A 23,464-nucleotide genomic window follows, 5' to 3' on the forward strand; every position below is an offset into this window, starting at 1 on the left:
AAGTTTTCAAATATTTGGGAAGCTGTAATGAAGAGAACCATTCTCTGCTGCCACAGAGAACAGGACATAAGACAATGGTTTTAAATTACAGGAAAGCAGATATAAAATAGATCTCAGGAAAATATTCCTCATTTTTAGACTAGAAGGACTGTAGAATAAACTGCCCAGGGAAGCTGTAAAATCACCTTCATTTGAGGTCTGCAAGAAGAGGCTGGATAAGCATTTGATAGGGATAGTTTAGGAATAACCTTCTTGAATTTGTGACTGAACAAAGAAATCAGAAATCACGGTAAAACAGCCAATATTATGTCCTAGTACCTGAAAAGGGGAAGAAGAGAAGGAGATGCTGAGAGCCAATAAACAATTGTGTGAAGTTAATATTCTTGATGATGCCTGCATTATGATATTGCATCACTGTGTAATGTCATTGTGTTTTGGAATTATGCAATTTCATGTTCCAAACAACAAAATAGCATTTTAAGACAATTTTAAGCAGTGCCTCCTGGTGGTGTCTCTTAGGAAACACAAAAGAGAACTATATATAGGAGGAGGTGGCAAGTCTCTAAAGCATCCTCCATCATGAGGAATTCATTGATTCAGTGCTGAAGGAGACCTCTGGGACTGTGGAGGAAAAAATGCCAGAGGCAGTGCTAGAGAAGAGAGAGGACATGGATACCCAAGAAGGTGGAAGCTGGAGGCTTGTGCTCTGCAGCAAGCAGAGATCTTCACCTCCACCTGCAGTGGTTTATCTGGAGCACAGATATGCAGCCCTAGCAATAGAGAGGGCGAAGCATATTCCGTTGGTGAAGGAAGACTAGCCAGGCCTCACCAAGGTGGGAAGGACTGAGATGACTGCCAACAAGAAGCAGCAATGGATGAGTGGTGGTTGGAGACTCCCATCTGCGGGGGATGGAGGGAGCCATCTGCTGACCTGATCTGTTGTCTTGGGAGGTTTGCTGCTTGCCCAGAGCCCAGATCTGAGATGTCATGGAGGGACTACTGAGGCTCATCTGGCCCTCTGACTGCTACCCCATGCTGCTCGTTCATGTGGGCACCAATGATACTGCCAGTGAAGACCCTGAGCATATCAAAGGTGACCAGAGGGCCCTGGGTGCAAGGGTGAGTGGGTCTGGGGCTCAGATTGTGTTCTCATTGATCCTTTCAGTCAAGGGAAAGGGCCTGGGCAGGACTAGGTGCATCCTGAAGATCAATATTTGGCTGTGCAGAGATGGGATCCACCTGACAAAGAGAGGGAGGAGCATCTTCACAGACTAGCTTGCTTACTTAGTGAGGAGGGCTTTAAACTAGATTCACCAGGGGATGGGGACCAAAGTCCTGTGGTAAGTAGGGAAGCAGGAGACCTGGAGGAAGAGCAAGCAGGAAGGGGAAAGAAGGGAGGTACTCTCAGGCTTCCTGAGAATTCAGGGCAATCAACTGGTTACCTCAGATACCGACACAAATGCACAGAGCCTGGGAAACATGCAGGAAGAATTGGAAGTCCTCATATAGTCACAGAACTATGACAATTAGAATAATAGAGACTTGGTGATATAGCTTGCATGGATAGGTACAAACTGTTCAGGAAGGACAGACGGGAGAAGAGGAGGAGGACTTGCACTTTATGTAAAAGAGACATATGATTTCTCAGAGCTCCGGTATGAAACTGGAAATAGGCCTGTTGAGTGTCTCTGGGTTAGGATCAGAGGGAAGAACAACATGTTATGGTAGGGGTCTGCTATAGACCACCAGACAAGGAAAAAGTGGTAGATAAGGCTTTTTTCAAAATTTCCTAGTCACAGGCCCTGGTTCTCATGGGGGACTTCAGTCAAGCTGACATTTCCTGAGAGGGCAATACAGAAGTGCGCAGGCAATCCAGGAAGATTTTGGAGAGTACTGGGAAAAGCTTCCTGGTGCAAATGCTGAAGCAGCCAACTAGTGGCCATGCTCTTCTTGACCTGCTGCTCACAAACAGGTGTGAATTGGTGAAGAATGTAGTAGTGTATGGCAGCTTGGGCAGCAATGACCACAAGATGATACAGTTCAGGATCCTAGGGAAAGGAAAGATGGAGAGCAGCAGAGTAAGGACCCTGGACTTAAGAAAAGCAGACTCTGACCCACTCAGGAAACTCGTGTGCAGGGTCCCTTGGGAAGCCAGACTGAGAGGGGAAGGAATCTAGGATTGCTGGCTACACTTTAAAGATGCCTTACTGAGAGTCCAGGAACAAACCATCCCAATGCACAGGAAGACTAGCAAGTATGACAGAAGACTAGCTTGGCTTAGCAGGAAACTCTTTAGTAAACTAAATCACAAAAAGGAATCTGATAAGAAGTGGAAACTTGGACAAATAACTAGGGAAGAATTTAAGAGCATTGCTTGCACATGCAGGGATAAAGTAAGGAAGGCTAAAGAGCAATTGGAGCTGCAGCTAGCAAGGGATGTTAAGGGTAACAGGAAGGGTTTCTACAAGTGTGTTGGTATTGAGAGGAGGATCAGGGCATGTGTGGGTCCCTTACTGAATGGGGAAGGCAATCTTGTGACAGAGGTTACAGAAAAGACTGAAGTGCTCAGTGCCGTTCTTGCCTCTGTCTTCACAGGCAAGGTCAGCTCCCAAACTACTGCACTGGGCAGTTCGGGAAGGAGGTGAGCAGACCTCAGTGGTGAGCAAACAGGTTAAGGACTATTTAGAAAAGCTGGATATGTACAAGTCCCTGGGGCCAGATGGGATGCACCTGAGGGTGCTGAGGGAATTGGCTGATGTGATTACAGAGCCACTGGCCATCATCTTTGAAAACCCCTGGTGGTCAGGAGAGCTTCCAGATTGGAAAAGGTCAAACATAGTGCCCATATTTAAGAAAGGTAAAAAGTATGACCCAGGGAACTACAGACCAGTCAGCCTCACCTCAGTCCCTGGAAAAAGCATGGAGCCAGATCCTCAAGGAATCCATTTCTAAGCACATGAAGCAGAAAAAGGTGATTAGGAACAATGAGCATGGATTCACCAACCTGATTTCCTTCTATGATGAGGTGACTGGTTCTGTGGATGTAGGGAGATTGGTGGATGTGGTATATCTTGATTTTAGCAAGGCTTTTAGTACAGTACAAGAATCCCACAACATTCTTGCTGGCAAGCTAAGAAAGTATGGGCTGGATGAATGGACTGTAAGGTGGATAGAAAACTGGCAAGAGCATCGGGCTCAGAGCGTAGTAACCAATGGATCAATGTCTAGTTGGCATCCAGCATTAAGTGGAGTGCCCCAGGAGTCAGTCCTGGGACCAGTTTTGTTCAATGTCTTCATCAACGACTTGGAAGATGGCATACAGTGCACCTTCAGCAAGTTTGCAGATTACACTAAGATGGGGGGAATAGCAGATGCAATGAAGAATAGGGCTAGGATTCAGAGTGACCTAGACAAATTGGAGGATTGGGCCAAAAGGAATCTCATGAGGTTCAACAAGGACAAGTGCAAAGTCCTGCACATAAGATGGAACAATCCCATGCACCAGCCCAGGCTGGGGGCTGACTGGCTGGGCAGCAGCTCTGCAGAAAAGGACCTGGGGGGGTTCAGTGGACAATAAGCTGAATATGAGACAACAGTGTGTCCTTGTTGCCAAAAAGGCTAACGGTATACTGGGATGCACCAGTAGGAGTGTTGCCAGCAGGTCAAGGGAAGTGATGATTCCCCTCCATTCAGCACTGGTGAGGACACATTTGGAGTAGTGTGTTCAGTTTTGCCCCCCCCCCCACTACAGAAAGGATGTGGACAAACTGGAGAGAGTCCAACAGGGGCAACAAAAATGGTGATGAGCCTCTATTTGGCATTGGTGAGGCCACAACTGGAGTCCTGTGTTACACACAGAAAGGATGTGGACAAATTGGATAGGGTCTAGCAGAGGGCAACAAAAATGATGAGGGGGCTGGAGTACATGACTTCTGAAGAAAGACTGAGGTAACTGGGTTTATTTAGTCTAGAGAAGAGGAGACTGAGAGGGGATTTAAAAGTAGCCTTCAACTACCTGAAGGGGGGCTGAAAGAGGGTGGAGCTAGACTGTTCTCAGTGGTGGCAGATGACAGAACAAGGAGCAATGGTCTCAAGTTTCAGCAAGGGAAGTTTAGGTTAAATATTAGGAAGAATTTTCTCACTAGGAGGATAGTAAAACACTGGAACAGGTTACCCAGAGAGGTGGTACAATCTCCATCTTTGGAGGCATTCAAGACCCAGTTAGACAAAGCTTTGGCTGGGATGATATAGTTGGGTATGGACCTGCTTTGAGCAGGGAGTTGGACTAGAAGACTTTCTGAGGTACCTTCCAACCCTAATTTTCTATGATATGTGATATTTTTGGCCCTCCAGAAACTCAGTTAATTGATTAATTGGCTTTCAGGCTCTGAATTTCAGGTTCATTGTTTTATCTAATGGACTGCCATGCAGTTTCCTTGACTGCCAAGCAGTTTTTATATTGTGGGAACTGTCTGCTTTTGCACCACCTCTTTTCATATGTGTTCTGTATAACAGGAGTTAAAGGAATAAATAAGGGACAGAGGAAGCTAATAGGGTCCAGTCAGTGAAGAACTTTCTACCCCTTCCATGGTATATAGATGAAGGGTTCTCTTAAACATTTAATATTTACATGTTTGTCTTTTAAGTATTTTCACATTAATGTGGTTACCTGGAAAAGCTACAATGATAACCTGATTTATTATAAGAAGAAACCTAGGACAGTATATTTCCTCATAGGAGGATCCCCTCCTTTGAATATTTCCCCCAACATACAGAAACGTTCTATTTTTGCTTCTGGGATTAAGTTATTTTTAATTCAAAATGCTTTAGGAGTTCTTTCAGTTGTAATATCACAAGGGTGGAGGAAAATATGATGTTTAAACTGCAGATGGTATGAAATTTTGCAATAATATTCATGAAGTTATGGGAGATGGACGAGGTACCAGAGGACTGAAAAAGGGCCAAAATAGTGCTTCTCTAAGAAAGTCAAGAAGGAGGACCTGGAGAGTTACAGACCAGTTATCTTCACCTCGATATGCAGAAAGTTACCAGAACATATCCTAAGTAAGTCCTTTTGCAAGTTTTTGGAGGAGGAAAGTCTGTTCACAAGCAGCTAGTATGGATTTACTAAGAACAAAGCATGACAAACAAACTTGATCTCCCTCTTTGCCAACAAAACTATTTAGGTAGATGAGGGGAATGCTGTGGATATAGTGTACCTGGACTTCAACAAAGCTTTTGAGAAGGTCCTACATGACCTTCATATAAACAGTTTGGAGAAATATGAGCTAGATAAAACTACTATTAGCTGCATAAACACCTGGCTCAATGGCCATAAGCAAAGGATAATTATAAATAGATCCATGTCAGAATGGCAAAAGATTTCAAAAGGAGTCCTACAGCAGTCTGTCCTTGTCTAATGCTGTTCAATGTGTTTGTTAGTGATTTGGGTACTGTTATAGAAAGCTTCTTGAGCAATTTTGCAAATGACATGAAACTGGGAAGGATTGTGAACACATTGGGAGACAGGTGTGTAATTCAGAAAGATGTCAATGGTTTGGAAAGCTGGGCCGAAGCTAACAAAATGAAGTTCAGTGATGACAAATGCAAATACAAAATGGGTGACACCTGGCTGGACTATGGAGAAGGATCAGGAAGTCTTGACAGATCATAGCTTCAATAGGAGTCTGCAGTGTGATGAAGCTGCACAAAAGGTGAATGTGGTTTTAGGATACATTGTCCTGTATTATAGATGCAGGACACAGGAGGTGATGGTGCCTCTCTACTTATCACTGGCAAGGCCTCATCTAGAGGCAGTTTGGGGTTCCACATTTTAATAAAGATGTGGAGAAGTTAGAGAGGCTCCAGAGGCAGGTGACAACAAATATAAAGGTTTTTTAAGGCAATTCATATGAGGAGTGGTTGAAGGAAAGGGGTATGTTCAGCTTGCTGAAAAAGTGGTTAAGAAGGTACATAGCAATAGTCTTCAAATACCTGAAGGACTGCCATTACTGGTGCTGAAAAACATGCACGTCCCTTCTCTAACTCATGGTGCATTACATAAAGTGCTATGAGTTAATGCAATCCCCACCCCCCTCCTCCCCCCAGTGTTTGCCTGCTGTGGGGGAAGGGGTGGAAATCAAGCTTCACTGAAGTTAATCCAGCAGAGGAGGCTGCCTGCACAACAAGTGTCACTTCTGTCAGCACCCAAAGAAGAGAGAAAACACTTTTTCTCTCTTGTTGCAGAGAGCAGAACTCAGACCAGTGGCTTGAAGTTTAAGTGATGTAGGTTTAAACTGGGTATTAGGAAAAACTTCAGTATTAGAACAGTGGGGCAGTGGAACAGACTGCCTATGAAAGCTGTTGAATCTCTATCATTGGAGGTATTCCAAGAAGAACTTGGACAGGCATTGGTCAGGGATGATTTGAAATGTTGCTATGTCTGTGTTCTACTATGACTATTTTACATGGTCCTGGGGTTTGCTGGGTGCTCCATGGAGGAAGAAGGTAAGTTTTTTCATAGTTTCTAGGGTCAGAAGGGACCTGAGCAGATCATCGAGTCTGACCCCCTGCCATGGCAGGAAAAAGTACTGGGGTCAAACGACCCCAGCAAGATGTACATCTAGGTATACAATTTCTTCTCTTGCTTCTATATGTATCAGGATTATTTTAAAGAATTCCTCAGAAGTATTGGCTGCAGTCAAGACTGAGGATTTTGACTATGTGTACCACTGCTCCTGTTGGGACTAAAACCTGAAGGTTCCTGGCTAGAGGGTCTGACTGCCCCACATGGGGTCAAGTCAGACAAATTGCCATATTTGGGGTCAGGAAGGAATTTTACGCCATGGATTGTTATGGACTGAGGGTTTTTGCCTTTCTCTGTAACAAGGTGGGATGGGGAGGTGGAAAGGCATGGCCCTCTTCTTGAGATCTCCTGAGCATTTTCTAACAACCTTTGAAGCAGTAGGATATTGGTTGTTGTGACTGCCTTGTTTTACCTGTGGCAGATTAGAGTGTTATGGTTTGTGTTGTGTCTGGGTTGACTGCAGTTTTGCTAGGAGGTTAGACAATGGATTTGTAGAGGATGGTGTGAATAGGGATGATCCTGCCATTGGTAGGGCATTACTCTAGATCAGTGGTCTCCAAAGTGGGGTGCGCCAGACTATCCATTGGGGTGCAGGAAGAAAATATTAGAACTTCTATTTATAAATATACATATATTGGGGGTGCGTGCTCAAAATGTTTTTACGGATAGGGGTGCGCGATCAAAAAAGTTTGGAGACCACTGCTCTAGATGACTTCCATAGGTCCCTTCCAACCCTGTTTCTCCCTTATCCTATAATTTGATTTGATTTGCAGGGCAGTACAATATCTACAATAGAGATAAGAGGAATGAAAGACACAGAAAAAGATGCCATTTATGATGTTTTTAGTAGAGTATATATGTATAGTACTTTTCATATGAAGGATCAACTCCAGAGAAATATCTGAGCAGAATGCACGAGCATCAGTCTGATCATCTAAGTTGTTAATTTGGGAAGAGTTATTTTTTCAAGTGGAATTTAGGCATAATTGTTAAAGCACTAGCACTATAGTTAATGGATTTTAGGTAGTTATTGTATCATACTGTGCTGCAGTAGCACATGCATACACTTATGTCTCCTTCAATTATATTTGTATGCTGTCAAGTCAGATTGGGAATACCAAATGAATTATAAAATTACAAAGGTGTGAAGTGACTTACCCATGTTAATGTGGAAAAGTCACTGGGCATGTTTGGAATAAAACTGGGGTCCATTCAGTTCTAGTTGAATGACCAGGCCATTGGTTTACCCTGCCTCTAATAATTGGTTTCCTTTTTCAGACTGAAAAAGTAAGTATTTAGAGTATGAGGGTAGGAGCCCACTTCAAATCAGATGCTTGCTTATTCTTGTTATGTACCTGCTTATATTACTTTAAATATTCTATGCTGCTGTTCACATGAAAATAGTGTAGTTATGTCTCTCTGATTCTGCTACTTAAATTCACTTACTACTTTCCCAAAATATACTACTCCTTCCCCTTTGCAGAAACTTTTTGTAGGGAAATATTATAAGTTGAATAAAACCTTTCATTTTTTATTTCAGTGCCCATTTAAAATAGAAAGATTAGAAGGAATGTGTGTTTGAGAATATTCATTTGAAAGCATTAGCTTCTTTTCTAAGACATTCTTTGGGGTTTTTCTCACATTTTCTCTCTTCAAGGTAAAGTTTTTATGCTATTATGGATTGCTATTCTGTGCTTTTAGATGTTATTATACATGCAAAACCTGTCATCTTTTCTAAAATGTGACTTTGATCCTTGTAACTGCTACCTGCATTCCAAGTAATCAGAGAAGCAGACCCAAGAAAACTGTTGAAGGAAAGCTATGTGCAGACTTTTATTCTAATTAAGCTTATTATATGCATTCTAATTTAAAATGAGGTCTGTTGCTATTCGCATTCAAATCTGTGGCACAACTCCCAACAGACACCTTTTAATAGTTCATCATATTAAATGCCCCTTGAGCTTACTTGCTTGACAAGTAATTGATCATCATTCAAATATTATTATAATATGCATTCTTAATATTTATCCATATTATTTATGTTGCCATAAAATATTTCATACTGAATTTGGCACAGAATGAAAAATGCTACTGAAAGTTTCTGGCTCCTAACAACTTAGAAATTCAGGAAAACTGTGATCATCTCTGCATTGATTCTAGTGGGTTTTGTTCTGCTAACTTTACAGTATGTGCCAATGCAGAAGGCAAAACAGTGTGGCACTATGTAGCCTATAAAGACTCGTTCATCTCTGAATGAGTTGTTTTATAAAAGGTGCTACACTGTCTTGCCTTTGCCTGACTTCCGACTAACACAGCTGTTTACCCCTCTCTGGTACATGCCAATGCAGGGTTGTACAACTGCACAAGTGTTAATATGCAGTGCATGAACTCCCAATCAGCCACCACAACAGTTGTGGTCTCCAGGCTCCCTCTCTCTCCTCTGCTTTTCTGCTTCCTGACCCTGCTCTTGGAGATAGAAGCGGTCCATGGGAGGGAGCCCAGGGAAAGGTCTCATGGAGCTGACTGTACTGCATGCACTCCATGCATGGCTGGGGGCACAGGGAGCTGCTGACTGCCTGTGCTGCCAAGATGGTGAGGGAAGGGTTCAGGTGGTCCACATGACTGGGAAAGGAACTTAGCTGCCTGTGGCAGAGTGGCAGGTGCCTGGCTGTCCATGGGGCAAGAAGGGAAGAAGGCAGGCAGGCTGCCTGTGCAGCAGAGAGGGCTTGGGGTGGTATGCAGCCCACACTGCATGGAGCCTGGGAGTCTGCAGGGGCTGTGTTCTCCCTTATTGGACAGCCCTGCGCTAGTGTAAGGTTCATGGGTACATATATATTTTAACAGGGAGGTGCTGCCACTGATACTGGTGTGAAGCAAAATAAAGCTGCAGAGAGCAGGCTGAGTAGGGTTACCATATTTCCAGTTCCAAAAAAAAGGACAGCTGTTGCACGGGGGATGGGGGAGGTATATGATTGTGGGGGGCAGTGATGTGCTGGTGCCCTGCCCTAGCTCCTGTAGCCCTGCCAGTGCCCCTCACTCCCAACCTGCAGCTCCCTGCTCTCCCCAGTTCTGCAACTTCTCCTGGCTGCTGTGCCCCTTCAAGCAAGGTCACCGTCCTTGGTGCCACTGGCTGGGCCGTGCAGTTCCCTGTTGCTCCTGTAGGACCCCCACCCCACCCCCTTCCCCCACTGTGGGGGGGAGGCACATTTCACCCCAGCCTCCTCTGCCCTGGAGCCCGGACAGCTTCACCCAATGCCAGCAAGCACCTGCCTGCACACGCATACATTTGAGCACCGTGCCCCACATAGCCCCCTGGACAGTCCCCAAACCCTGGTCCTCCAACCCGCACCCCCCCCACAGATTTACCTGCATCCAGCTACAGGGGCTGCTCCCACCACACTGCCTGGCTGCATACCAGCCACATGAGTGTGTGCCTTGCCTCCAATCACCCTCCCCCCTCTTCCCCCACCCCCAAGCAGCTCTTTGCTAAGGCAAGCCAGGAAAAACTTCAAAGTTGAGCTGACCAAAATGTCAGACATTTGATCATATTTAAAAAAAAGTCACCTGAATGGAGCTTTGAGGATCCAAAAAGAGGACACGTCTGGAAAAACCCAGACATATGGCAACCTTGAGGCTGAGGGATGCAGCTTGCAGAGACACAAGATGCAAAGCCACAGGCTGCTGATAATTGGGCAAATGAGGACCCTTGTAAGGGCAAAGTATCAGAGCCAAGTGGTTGCAAGAGGGAAGCTTACAGAGAAGCTGGCCTGGCTGCAAGACGAGGAAGGTAAAGAGCAGCTCTTAGTAAGGCAAACTGCAGAACTGTGGCCTTAGTGCTCTTAGGGAGTCAGGCAGCAGAATCCCAGTTACTTAGCAGAGATTCAGTAAAGCCACATGACTAAGTGGCTGTTGGGGAATATAGAGGGGAACCTCCAGGGTGGTGCAGCAAAACAGTAAGCCTGCAGAGAGACAAGTAGCTGCACCTGTTGCAAGGGAGAACCTGTCAGGTGAACAGAGGAAGGAGTCACCAGGGATTTATATGCTGAGCTTCATGGATTCACTCTAGCCCTGGTATTTCAAGGAGAAGGAGCTCTGTAGAGAGATCCACATTGAGCTGAAGTCACCAACTTAACCTACGGTGTCTCAGCTTTAACTGCCTCACACAGGTCATACCAACTCTTAGAAGAGGGAATTTTGCCAGGTAAAAGAATTACATCCTTGTCTGGTTATGTGCCAAGATAAGAGGCTTGCATGTATGGTCAAGTGTTCTGAGATCACAGTTAACACTGACAGTAAGCAAGTTGAAGGTAACAAAAGGACTTATTATAAAAAACACAAACAAACTTAAGAAATTAGTGGCCACTTTTGAGATACAGGCAGAAATATAAGAATAAAGAAATGCAATAAAATGTCAAGAAAATAACCTGTTCTGACCTGCATCTTAAGGCCAAATGCAGTTTCAGCTCAGCTGAGAAATGTATCTCTGCCAAGGCCTGCAATTTCCTCTGTCAGTCTACTTTACTAAGACTGCTGGGTGAGGGACTGCAGCCTTCCTTGTACACAGGAAGACTAGAGGCAAAACCTTGCTCTCAAGGCAGGGCTAAAGTATATTTTCTTATCTGCCCAATCATGTTATTTACTAAGATGAGTTCCTCCTTGCCCCTCAATTAGCATGGGGTAAAAGATCCCTTGTCTTAAATTTGCATACAGAGTTGTGGGGGGAGGGCAGGTAGCTGCTGTGGCTCTGACTCTGTCCCTGTCCCTGTCCCTGAGGTCTTGTGGTGAAGTGGAAGCTTCCCAACTAGCCAGAGTGCTGGTCTCCCACTGCCTCTGAGCTTAGTGCCCGCCTATGTCACCTGCCATACCTTGCTGTTAAGTCATTACAATCTTAGGCAGGAGGCTGCCCTTTCTGAGCACTAGTGTCTAAGGTCTTGAGTACATGCTTCTACCTCCCCTTGTGTTCCATGCCTCACAGATGTTTCTAACAACTGTGTAAAGCTCTGGCTTCTGGCCAGGCCCAACTTATTACAGTATTAGGCCTTTCATGACCTGCTCTGTTACGGGCCACACGTGTACCGCCTCCGTCTCACTAAGGCCTTTCACACTCCACTGTCTCTCACACAGTCTCTCTCATACAGTACTGCCCTTGCTGGGCATCTCTCGTACCACCCTTATTTTTCCCCAGAGCTACATTCACCCTGCCCTATCTCAAAGGGCCCATGGGTTTGATTCACTTCACTCTCCAGCCAGCAAGCACACAGCCTTTTGAGCACCTCCCACTGCCCTCATCTGAATGAGCATTGGGCAGTTTGCCAAATAGGGGCAGAGTCTGCATAGTGTCTCATAGCTAGGTAACTCCCCCCAGCTGCTTTCCATACAGGGGTGCTGACTTTTCTCATTTCTCAGCAGATCCTCCTCTGCCACCCTCCAATTGGCCTCAGGTGCCTGGAGGCTTACCTGGACCTAATTTGGTCCTCCAAGTTAACAGGGACTCAACTTAAGCCCCATTTGCTGGGGCCTGGGGCTGAACACCCCTGCAGGCTCAGGTGCCCCTTAGTGGCATGCCTGGCCCATACCTCTCCTTCTCACCCTCAGGGTCTTACACCCCACTGGGCTCAGGTGGCCACAGCCATGCATGGCCCTACTACCTACTCATCTAGGCCTTGCCCCCACCAGGTTCAGGTGCCCCACATGGGCGTGTCTGGTCCTAACTCCCTTCAATGTTGCCTTAACCATCCTAAAGCTGGGGCTGGGGTTATTAATGCACCCCTTCTCACTTTTCACTAGGGCAGTAACTGGTCTGGCATTTCTTGAGGTCCCCTGCACCACTAGGAGCCTCACCAGATCACCTATTCCCAGCAGAGTGCAGTTTCAAGTCATACCCAGGACCACAAGCCTCCGAGCCACCCCATAGATCATGCGCTTACCTTCATGTTGTCTCCAGAGCAGCAACTCTGCCCAGCAGCAACCCCTCAACACCAGGCAGAAACTGCTGCCCTGAGTCTTAAGATGGCTGCTTGTCAGGACTGGGCTGTACCTGCCTGCAGTCTGGCCCAGTTCTTAAAGTGGCAGAGCATCATGAGTGTTCTGACACTTGCCTTCCCCATTAAAATGGCCCCTGGGTGTTGATAATGGGTTTGACCCAGCCGCTATACCTTTTGTTCCGGGTGAGCACAATCCTCAGACTGACCACAACAGCTATCAGTTGATAGTAGGCAAGTTTATTGATATACAGTGATAGGAAACTAAAGCAATTCATGAAAAGCAAATATAGTATACATTATCCAAATTTCCAGTCCCAAATTATACACAAGGCAAGCGGTCTACCTGGCTGGTACATAAATGCCACCTTGAGGTCCTTTGCTTAAGTGTGCACCGTCAGCAGCCTTGGTGGTTGGGGCTGCCACCAACTGCTGCTTCTTGTGTTTTTAAAACTCCTTTGTTTGTATTCTTTCTTCTCCTGGTGACTTCTGATGACTCTTGATCTGTGGCTGTTGCTGGTTGGTCACACAGCAACACATCCAGTGTTGTCAGCCCAAACCCCATTTTCACAAACCTATCACATGCCCACCTCCTAATTTGGGACTTTACTGGTGTCCCAAATTTGGTTTATCTCCCCAAACCCACAAAGTTTAAGGCTTTTTGCAAGTAGGCACAGGCACTACCACCCTGAAGCCCTGGAACCAGGCCTATCTCTATTATGAGAAGAAAATTTGGATGTTTTCAGTTACCCAGGATGTGTGGCCTTGCTATTTTCCTGCCTGGGTTAGACACTCTGTCTGCTTCTGAAGGCTAGGAACCCTGTGTGATTTTGAGAGACAAGCTCTTTAGAAATCAGTTACCCCTGCTGCGCATCTTCACCCCTTATAATATATATATCTGTACCTATAAGCCAGTTCCCAAAAAACAAACCTTTAAATGACATCTTTAACACTGGAGAGGGCTTTCCCAGCTGCTCAGCCAAGAAGCTCCCACAGAGCTTGCAACATCACTAAGTGGTAAGCACCCCACTGGTGCTCTGCCACAGGTCTCTCCAGCAGCCTCCTGCCTCCCACCTCTGCTTGCCTTCTGAAGCTTTGCCCAACCCCCTTCCCCTCCCCTTACTGTCATGTATAGCTCAGCTCAATCAGGATTCCCTTCCAGACATAGAGCCCAGGGAAACTCCATCCTCTGCCTGGCCAATCAGCAGTGCCACTGCTGCTGCATGGCCTGGCAAGGGCTGAGCTTCCTTATGTTATGCCCTGTGACCCTGCAGGGAACAGAACTTGAACAGCATATGAGAGTAAGAAGGGAATGGGGATGGGAAGAGAAGAGGCAGAGACTGTAGGGAGCTGTGGGGAAAGGAGTAGAGATTGTGGGAAGGGATAGAGATGGTGGGAAGTGGGTGGGGAGGAAGGGGAAGAGATGGTGGGGAGCTGAGGGTGTGGGGTGCAAGTGGTAGAGCTGGAAGGCAGCAGGAGGAAGAATATGGGGGGCAGAGGGAAAAAGTCCATTGCATGACCCCCTCCCAGCTGCCTGAACCCCCAAAGCTACTGTTTTTCCTGCTGTGGTTGGGGGACAAATTTAAAACAACCCTCTAATAATTAGATTCTATACCTGGAAAAATATAACACATTGGTATATTATCTATATAGAGAATCTAACTTTGGAGGGTCATCTTAAATTCAGGGTTGTCTTAGATTGGAGTAAATATGGTATGTACTTCACCTGTTGGATTCTCAGGGGGCCATATTATTGCACATAACTTCCTGCCCCCAGAAAGTTGCATGCATTTTCCAGAGCAGAAATCTTTCCTGATCTAATTAGGACCAGGAAAATATTTGCATCCTTTCAGACATGAAGATTGCTAATCCAATATCCTAATAATACTGTCTCTCACTTAGTTTCCTCACTCTGAGAAATGTCCTTCCCTCAATATTCTGAACAGTCCTCTCTTTTAAAACATTAGTTCATCATTGTCTGGAAGGGCACAGTTCCTGTGCCTCAGAACATGTCTGCAAGGGTGATGAGTAAATAGCTCATGTCCAATACAGTTCTAAGCAATTACTAATCTTCAGCCATTTAGGCGTTGAAACTTTCCTAAGTGCCAAAAAAATTCAACATGAAAGTGATTATCATTGCTAGTGATTAGCAATCCTAGCCCTATTATAACATATAAGAAATGCATTTTACGTAGAACATTACAATGCATATAACCATAAGGAAGCTATCTTGATGCTGTCTATCTATAGAGACTACGTACGTTGCATCAGTAAAACACACACTCAAGAAATCATGCATGGCACCTCTGAAACTCCCCAAACCAGAGTGAGATTCATAACAGCAGCCTAAACCTATGTTGTTGCGGGTTCAGGCTATTGATACATGCCCTACTTTCTGTCACAGTGGAGAAAAAAGGTGCTCTCTTTTTCATGGCAACCCTTCAGAAATTGAAGACTGCTATCATATTCCCCCTTAATCAACTTTTCCACAAGCTTAATACACCCATTTCTTTTCAACTTCTCTTCTTCTGTCTTGCCTTTTATCACTTTTGTTGCCAGCCTTAGGACCCTCTCTGATTTCTCCATATCCTTTTTAACATGTGGAGACCAAAACTGCACACGGTACTTTAGATGAGGCTGAACCAGTCTCCAGAGGTACCATCACTTCCTGTGTCTTACATTTTTAATGCTCTAATTGATACAGCCCAAAACTTCATATGTGTTTTTGCAGCTGTATTACTTTGTAAACTAATGTGAAGTCTGTGATCCACCTAGAACCCAAGATCCTTCTCCATTCCGCTACCACCCAGCTTATTGTCACCCATTTTGTATGCATTTTTTATTATTCTTCCTGAGATGTTGTACCTTGTATTTGTCAACATTGAACTTCATCCTGGTGGCTGTAGCCCAGCTTTCTAGTCTATCAAGATCCTTCTGAATTGCGCTCCTGTCCTCCAGCATGTTTGCAAATCTTCCCAACCTTGTGTCATCAGCAAAATTTGCTCAGGAGGCTTGCTGTTCTAGCATTCAAATTATTAATAAACACATTGAACATTACCAGACCAGGACATACCCTTAAGGGACTCCATTCAAAACCTGCTGCCACTTTGACATGGATCCATTTATAACGACTCTGTTTGTGGCTATTGAGTCAGTTGTTTATCCACAAGTTTTAGTTAGTTCATATTTCTCCAACTTGTTTATATGAAGGTCATGTGGGACTATCAATAGTTCTACTGAAGTCCATGTATACTATATCCATTGCATTCCCTTTATCCAGTGAACTAGTTATTAAAGAATCTAGAAAAATAAAGGGCCAGATTCTCAGCTACTAAACTTAGCAAGGAAGGAGGACCATTGGCCCCCATTTAAATGAGAGCAGCCTCAGAGATACTGCAGTCTATGCTAGCTGCTGTGGTCCCTAAAGAACCATATGCCAGCTGAGAATTAACAGCACACAGCTGTGCTATAACATATTCCTGATCTCCACATTTTCCCTTATCCTCCCTATTCCTGGGTACACAAGAGCCAAGAGTTAGCATTATACTTTCATGTAGCCTGAACAACACAAAGGAGGCAGAATGTAGCCAAAAGGCTAATGAGGTAAAAATATTTTTGCGTAGAAAAATCTTTGCTTAGGAAAAAAGTTAAGTATAGTTATTTTGAATTTACAGATAAAGATTTATTCTGCAGAGTTTTCAGCTCTTCTTTGGAGTTTCTCCGAATGTTGATTGAGTGAATACTTCAGTTAACCTGACTTGTAAGGTATTGTCATATTAACCTAGAAAGTAGGTGATGGTGTTTTTACATGTGTAGAACTTACCTGTGACCTTATCAATCTTTTATGTGGATTTTATCTTGTTTAATTTCTGTAGCACTTTTAGTAGACTCTATATAGACTTTCACTGAAATTACTGCAGCTATTATACTCTGATAATGCTTGTTGCACTAAATTAATTTCCAACATAAATCTCACATCACAGTGACCTTGTAGTGGCACTAGCCCATAATGTCCAAAAATTTTATTAGAATGTTTTTTCATTGCAATCACACAACATAATAGCACATTAACTGGGTCTATTGGACTGGCAATGAAATTGCTTTCCTTTGAGGACCTCATAGACTTGTAACAACATCTTCAGGAAATTGTTGGTGTAATATAAAATCACCTATTTAAAAGACTCTTTTTTCCCACCACACTAAAAACAAGCCTTATTTCAGACAAGCTGTGTTAATTATTATACCTCTAGTTACTATTTTTATTAACTAGAATTGTTGATTTTACAGATTATTTTCTTACATATGGTGAATATGCAGAGAGGGTAACAAGAGAAAACTTCAAAACTGAGACGGCATAGGTTATGATTTCCAGATAATGTATCTTTAAGTGACATGTTTAGCATCCTAGTAAATTATACGTTTACACATTTTTACCTCTATCTGTGTTATGTAGCTACAAGACCAGTGGAAATATAGAGGAGAATTTGGAGGCATATAGGGTTCAATTGTAGTCCCCAAAGTTGAGTCATCTTGGTTCTTGACCTTGTCCTGTATGTGAATCAAAATTGGCCTTTTAGCTACTTTAATTTATGATGATTGTCAACACTCCACAAGACTATTCTGGCAATTCAGACTACTCATACATAAGGAAACTGTAATGCTGCCCTCTTTTCCCTCGATATGCCCTGCACCAGATTTGTAAAAGATGATGCATGTGGGAAAGAAAGTTGCACTCTAGGCAAGTTTTAGAAATGAATACACTTTGACGACAGTGAATCCAGCTACAATAGTAAAAAAACCTTGCGTAATCATCTTTTATTATTATCCTATGGATTATTAGTATGTTGAGTGCCTATGTCTTTACTTCAGGCAGTCTCTTTAAATGATTCTTACTAGTCCTATTTGAGCTGATAAATGACCTCTCTGTAGGACCATATAATTTGTAGTGTGCATGTTGTAATTAGAGAGCAATACCTACAAAGTATTTCACATCTTGACATTTTAATGATTTCAGATATAATCTCCAAAACTGGACTATATTTGAAGTCAAGATTAAAACCATAATTTTTCAGTATATTTTAAAATTATTACACTTAGGCCTGGATGCACAAGACATTTATATCAGTATAATTGATATCAGTTCTATACATCAATGTAAATTACACTAGCATCCAGAACAGACAAATTACCAGGGTAGCTGCCCAGAGTAGGTGCTGTAATGTCTCACAGGTAGGTGGCAGGAAAAAAAATATTAGTTTGTTTACCTACAGCAAAGGGCTATTTCAAAATAGCTGGGGATATATGACTCTAGAACATAACTGTCGCAGTGCACTCAGGTGCCCTGAGCCTGAGGGCGGAGACTGCTCTGGGGAGACCCCTAGTGGCAGAAAGGGGGAGGCTCAGCTGCCAGTCACCAGGGCTGCACAGGTGCTGGTTGCCGGGGCAACTGGTAAAACCAGCTGACCAGGAAGGGGCAGGGCTTATCCCTTCTTAAGCCCAGGTAGGAGGCCAGGAGGGCAGTCCCTCTCCAGCAGCCATGGGAGTAGGGACTCAGCTCAGACGGACAGAGGGGAGGACTCTGGCCATGAAAGCATCCCCTGGTCACTGCTGAGGTTGGTGGAGCCCTTCTTCCCCTGCTCCCTTGCTCTCTAGTAGGGAGTAGATTTTTGTTCGGCTGGAGAGTCTAGTTTTTATGTTGTAGCCCAGGGGCTTTATGTTTTATGTTTACTGTTTTGACTGGAGGACCGGGCGAGGCTATTAGGGGTGGAGGAGGCCTCATAGGAGCTCCATGGTAGCGTGGGGCCTCCTGGTGCCAGAGAGGTCGCAGCATTGTTAGGGGGCGCATTGGCTCCAGCCCAGAAGCCCCGGAGCGAGAGGGGGCAGTAGGGAGAAGCCCTGGAGTGAGAGGGGGCAGTAGGGAGCCCCAGAGCTAGGGGGGTCGGTGAGAAGCCCCAGAGCTAGGGGGCAGCAAGGAGCCCAGAGCGAGCGAGAGAGGGGGCAGTGAGGAGCCCCAGGAGTAAAGAGGAGGGCCAGAAAACAACAAGGCCCAGGTCAAACCACATCAACTCCATCTGCGAGGCTTGGGCTGCGATGTAGGGGAGGAAAAGGAGCCGCAGGTAGCGCCCCCTGTCACCAGGGCGTGGAAGAATGGGCAGCCTCCTGCTGATTACAACCATCTTCTAATCAAGTAAGATCAAGGCATGGCAGGAGAGTAAGCAGGTGGTTGGCCTATTACAGGAGGGCGGAGCCACTCCCAGAAAGGTTCCAATATTGATACCCCTGTCACAATAACACATACTGGTATACTGTATTATTTCAATTTTAAGTGAACTTGGATATGTCAGCCTCACATCTGTAGCTTCAACTTTAGCAAGTGACTTTGAATTTCTATTGCCCTTACAAAATTCCACAAAGTCTAGGAAAAAAAAACCTAAAGGATGAAGTGCACTAAAATATTAAAATAAAAACTGCATTGAAAAGAAAATACATATTCAGAATTCTATTAAAAAAAAGTTGCAAGTGCAAAAGTTAAGACTAATAAGAGTCTGATTATATGTCAACCCCATGTATAAGTCAAGAGTAATATTTAGGTTGCTTTCAGGGCAGGGGGAAAGGTAGACTTATAATCAGAACAATACATAATTTTGCCCCTGTTGTTTTCCCAGGATAATTCCACAAAGGGGATGCATCTACATGAGACACTTTACTGTACAGTGGAGTAAATTACTGCACCGTAAGTGTCACTGTCTACATGTGGAGACCCTTACTGCACAGTAATTTGCTCTACTCATGAGTCAGTGTAATACCTGCTACCAAGTGTAGCTGAATTAACTGCCGAGTAGTTACTGCACAGGTGGGTGCATCTACCTGAGATGCTAAGTTGCCATAGTGATGAGCTTTGTCACTGTAGCGCATTGCTACTGTACAGTAGTGTTGGAGACGATCTGCCCCAGACCAGCACAGTTCCTCGTCAGCCCTGGGCTGCATGGGGAAGTCTGCACATGCAGCCTGAAGCTGGCTGGGAACTGTCCTGTTTTGGTGAGTTCCCAGACAGCTCTGGGCTGCTGTTGCAGACTGAGAGTTCCTGGTCAGCCCCAGGCTGCGGGGAGAAGTTGGCACATGCAGCTCAGAGTTGGCTGAGCGGTTGAGGCCCAGGTCTTGGAAAGAGCTGCAGGGGAGAGGCAGGTCCTAGTGACCTGCCTTGATCCCTTGGTGGGGCAGCTAGCAGTGAGCCCCCAGCTGGGCCAATCAAGAAGCTATGGCTGGGAGTTCCTGGCTGCTGGGGTAGGGGGACACTGTCCCAGCCTGGGCTACACCACCTGAGCCTACCCTGACAGCAGGTAGCTCTCCAAGGCAGGGAGCAATCTCCCAGCCCGCTCCAGGAGATAGCTGTAGCCTGGCCCTGTGCTCCCTGCCATTCCCTCACTAGCACCTAGGGAGCACCTGGAGCTCCCCCTAGCTGCTGCAGGGGGACAGACCAGGATGGGAGCAAATCTGCTCCCAAATGCTGCTCATGTAGACACCTGTCCAAGGTGGGATTACTCCACAGTAATTTACTGCGGAGTAAACCCATCCAGCAGCATTTGCATGCATAGACATGCCCTGTGTTGAAGTAATTTACATCAGTATAAAGCTATATATTGTGGCTATGAGGAAATTTTCATTTCTAGCAATAGAATGGTTTTGGCATTCAGCCTGAAACTGTCCCCTTCTCCTCTGCTCCTCATTCCTTCCTCAGACGAGGGTGATCCCAGTCTGGAGAAAGTATGGGGAGCAGCAGCTGCTCCAGTTTTTCTGTTCACAGGGGACTGAAGCAGCATGGCAAGGTTCCTGCCATTTCCTCAAACTTGGGATCCCAGTTTGAGGAGCAGGGAGAGAGCAAGCAGCAGCTACTCCTCTACTCCCTTCCCAATCTATGGGATGGGCAAGAGCAGCTTCCTTTGTGTTTTCTCCAGATGTGGGGGACCTTGATCTTGGAAGGCACAGAGAGCATTTCCCTGCTACTCAACTCTTCAGGGTTTTGAGAGGAGTCAAGCAGCAGGGAAGTGTACAGACATTTGTTTTCCTAGCAGAAACTTTCCCGGGAGTGACCTTCCCTAGTTGGAGATGGGTTATTTTTCTCCTGGAACTGTCATTTTTGTTACAGGAGAAACTGAGTGACCTTTTATAAATGCATGGTTTCTACTGGGAGAGCTGCAATTCTCATAAAGCCTGTAAACAGCCTTTGTATCTGATCCTTGTTTATACCAGTGTAAAGGCTGATTAAAGACGTAACTGCTTCTAAGACTTGAGTTTGTATTTTAATACCATGTATAGTGGTAGTATGTAAACCTTTAAAATTTAATCTACTAGTATACCTCCTGAGTTTGTTATTATGAGCATGTGGAGTCAGCAACAGTGAAAGCACAACCAAATTACCTCTGTGTGTGGTTTGGGTTCTAGGAGGGTGGGATAGAGGTCAGCACAGTTCAGTATGTAATTTGTCGTACACATTAGAAAAAAGTGAAATGCTTACACAGGAACCTCATGATGTTGCGCAAGTGGGATATTACATTAGGCCTCTTCTGCATATTACACTTAAGAAGTGATTAACCAGTTAATCACATTTTAAATTGTAACCCAGCAACACGTTAAAGCAATTAATGGCATCATTATTAAGGAATAAGCCACCAAGTTATTCCACAAAAAATGTGAAACACGTTTGTGGCTGGTTCCTATCATGACATTAATTAAATGTGTTGCCATGTGTGCCCCATGGCTGGAAGCCCTGTCAGCTGATGGGGCTCCCAGCCCTGGGGAGGCACCATGTGCTCCAGGGGCTGGGAGCCCAAAGCTGATGGTGCACCCAGCCCAGGGGTGCACCATGTGATCCCAAGGCTGGGAGACCCATCAGCTGATCTGGGCTCCCAGCCGCAGAGGCGCTCTATGACTCTGATGGCTGGGAGCTCCATCATCTATGGGCTCCTAGTCACACACCCTGGCAGCTAGGACCCCAGATCAGCTGATGGAGCTTCCAACCATGAGAGCACATGTTGTTCCTCTGGCCTATCAGCTAAGGGGGCTCCCAGCCATGGGAGCTTGCTATTTGTCAGTGCTGGGAGAACCTGGGATCATGCTCACTCCCACAGTCATGCCTCCTGCATGGTAGGAAACACAGTTTTGTGGATTCTGCATCAGATCCTATCCTGCTTTTACTTGCATGTCTGGCAGGGGCCTTACCAAAACATTTCACCATTAATTAAGTACATCCAGTGTTGAAGGTAAATTGTCAATATTTCTGTCTCTTTTCAAATTTGAAGAAAATAAATCATTAGTACTACTCAGATAAAATATTCTCACTGTGTCTTATTTCATTCCTCTTGTGTTCAAGATGCCTGTTTTCCCATTCTGTTTTTGCTCATCTTACTTCCATTGATATTGCCTCTTATGTGTAGAAAAGTTTCATTATTTGTGAACCAGTCAATGCCCAACTTAATCTTTTAAACTAAATTCTTTCCAGAAAGTTTGTCAGGATAAATCACTTAGAATAAATGTGAAAAAAAATGTGGATTGAAGGGTGGGGGTATTAAATCATTTAGAAATTAAGTGATCATCTGATTAGCTTGGATTTTAAGTATGAACCATGTATTTTGCCATATTTAGCAGCCAGTTTTGCAGAGTTTACTCATATAAAGCTGGATGGTCAGTGCATACATCTGTTGTTGGGTGTTTACATGCAACTACTCATGTTTGTCAATGTTGACTAGTGGGAGTGAATGGTTCATAGTATGACCCATAATGGTATCAGTGGGATTGGTTACATGAGTATGTAATATACAAAATTAGTGGAGGCTTCAGGACAGGACCCAGGGCATAAGGAAATATAGTTCAAACATAATGGCTTTCTTTCTGTTTTAGTAGATAACTTCAAAGGACATGTTTTTCAGATTTAGTTCAAATTAGCTGTTAGAGCCATTGCCTGTGTAGAGAAGGAGTAATCAACATAGATTTCATAGACATTAGGGCTGGAAGGGACCTCAAAGATCATCAAGTCCAGCCCCCCTGCCCATTCTTGTCTTAAAGAATCCCTTTAAGGATTTTAAAAACTTAAAGTCATTTGATGACTTGTGCCTGACTCCCCTCAGGATTCTACACTGGCCTACTTCAGAATAATGGTGTAACAATGAGTTGATCCTAGGAAGCAACATTTCCCTGAAGAAAATTGGAATCAGTGTCACAAACCAATGGATAGGAAGTCTTTTAAAATCATAAGAAAAAAAGTCTTTAACAGTCTCAGCTATTCCCACTCTCTTCACTCATATCTGAGAACAAAAGAAGATTGGGAAATGATTGGCCAGATTACCGTACTATGGAAAACAACCTAGAGGTTTCAGTAGACCATAAACTGAATATGAGTCAAAAGTATGCTCTGGTTGGAAGAAAAGCCAAGAGCATACTGAGCGCATCTACATGAGATACTACATTGCCATAGTGATGAGCTACAGCAACATAGCTCATTGCTACGGCAACATAGCATTGATGGACACCAGCCAGGAGACTGGATAGGCACCTGGCTGGGGTCTTATGACCCCTGCCACCCCCAGTGCTCCTTCCTGCCCATGGCAGGGGGTCGGACTAGATGATCTGTCTAGGTCCCTTCTGACTCATTGATTCTATGATGACACTAACTATGATGCTACCACTACTGTGCAGTAGCTTGTTGCTGCTGCTCAGTAGGGTCAAAAACAATCTGTGTGCCAGCAGGACTGCACAGAACTGACAGATACTGCACAGTCATTTAGTACTTGCTTTAGCACCAACTGCAGTAATAACTGCACAGTCAGGGGCACATTGTCACCTATTGTGTTGTATTAACAAAAGTGTCACTTGCAAATCAAGGGAAGTGATTCTTTTGTTC

This window comes from Crocodylus porosus, unplaced genomic scaffold (genome assembly GCF_001723895.1).
Source record: "Crocodylus porosus isolate Cpor-Errol unplaced genomic scaffold, CroPor_comp1, whole genome shotgun sequence".
Lineage (NCBI taxonomy): Eukaryota > Metazoa > Chordata > Crocodylia > Crocodylidae > Crocodylus > Crocodylus porosus.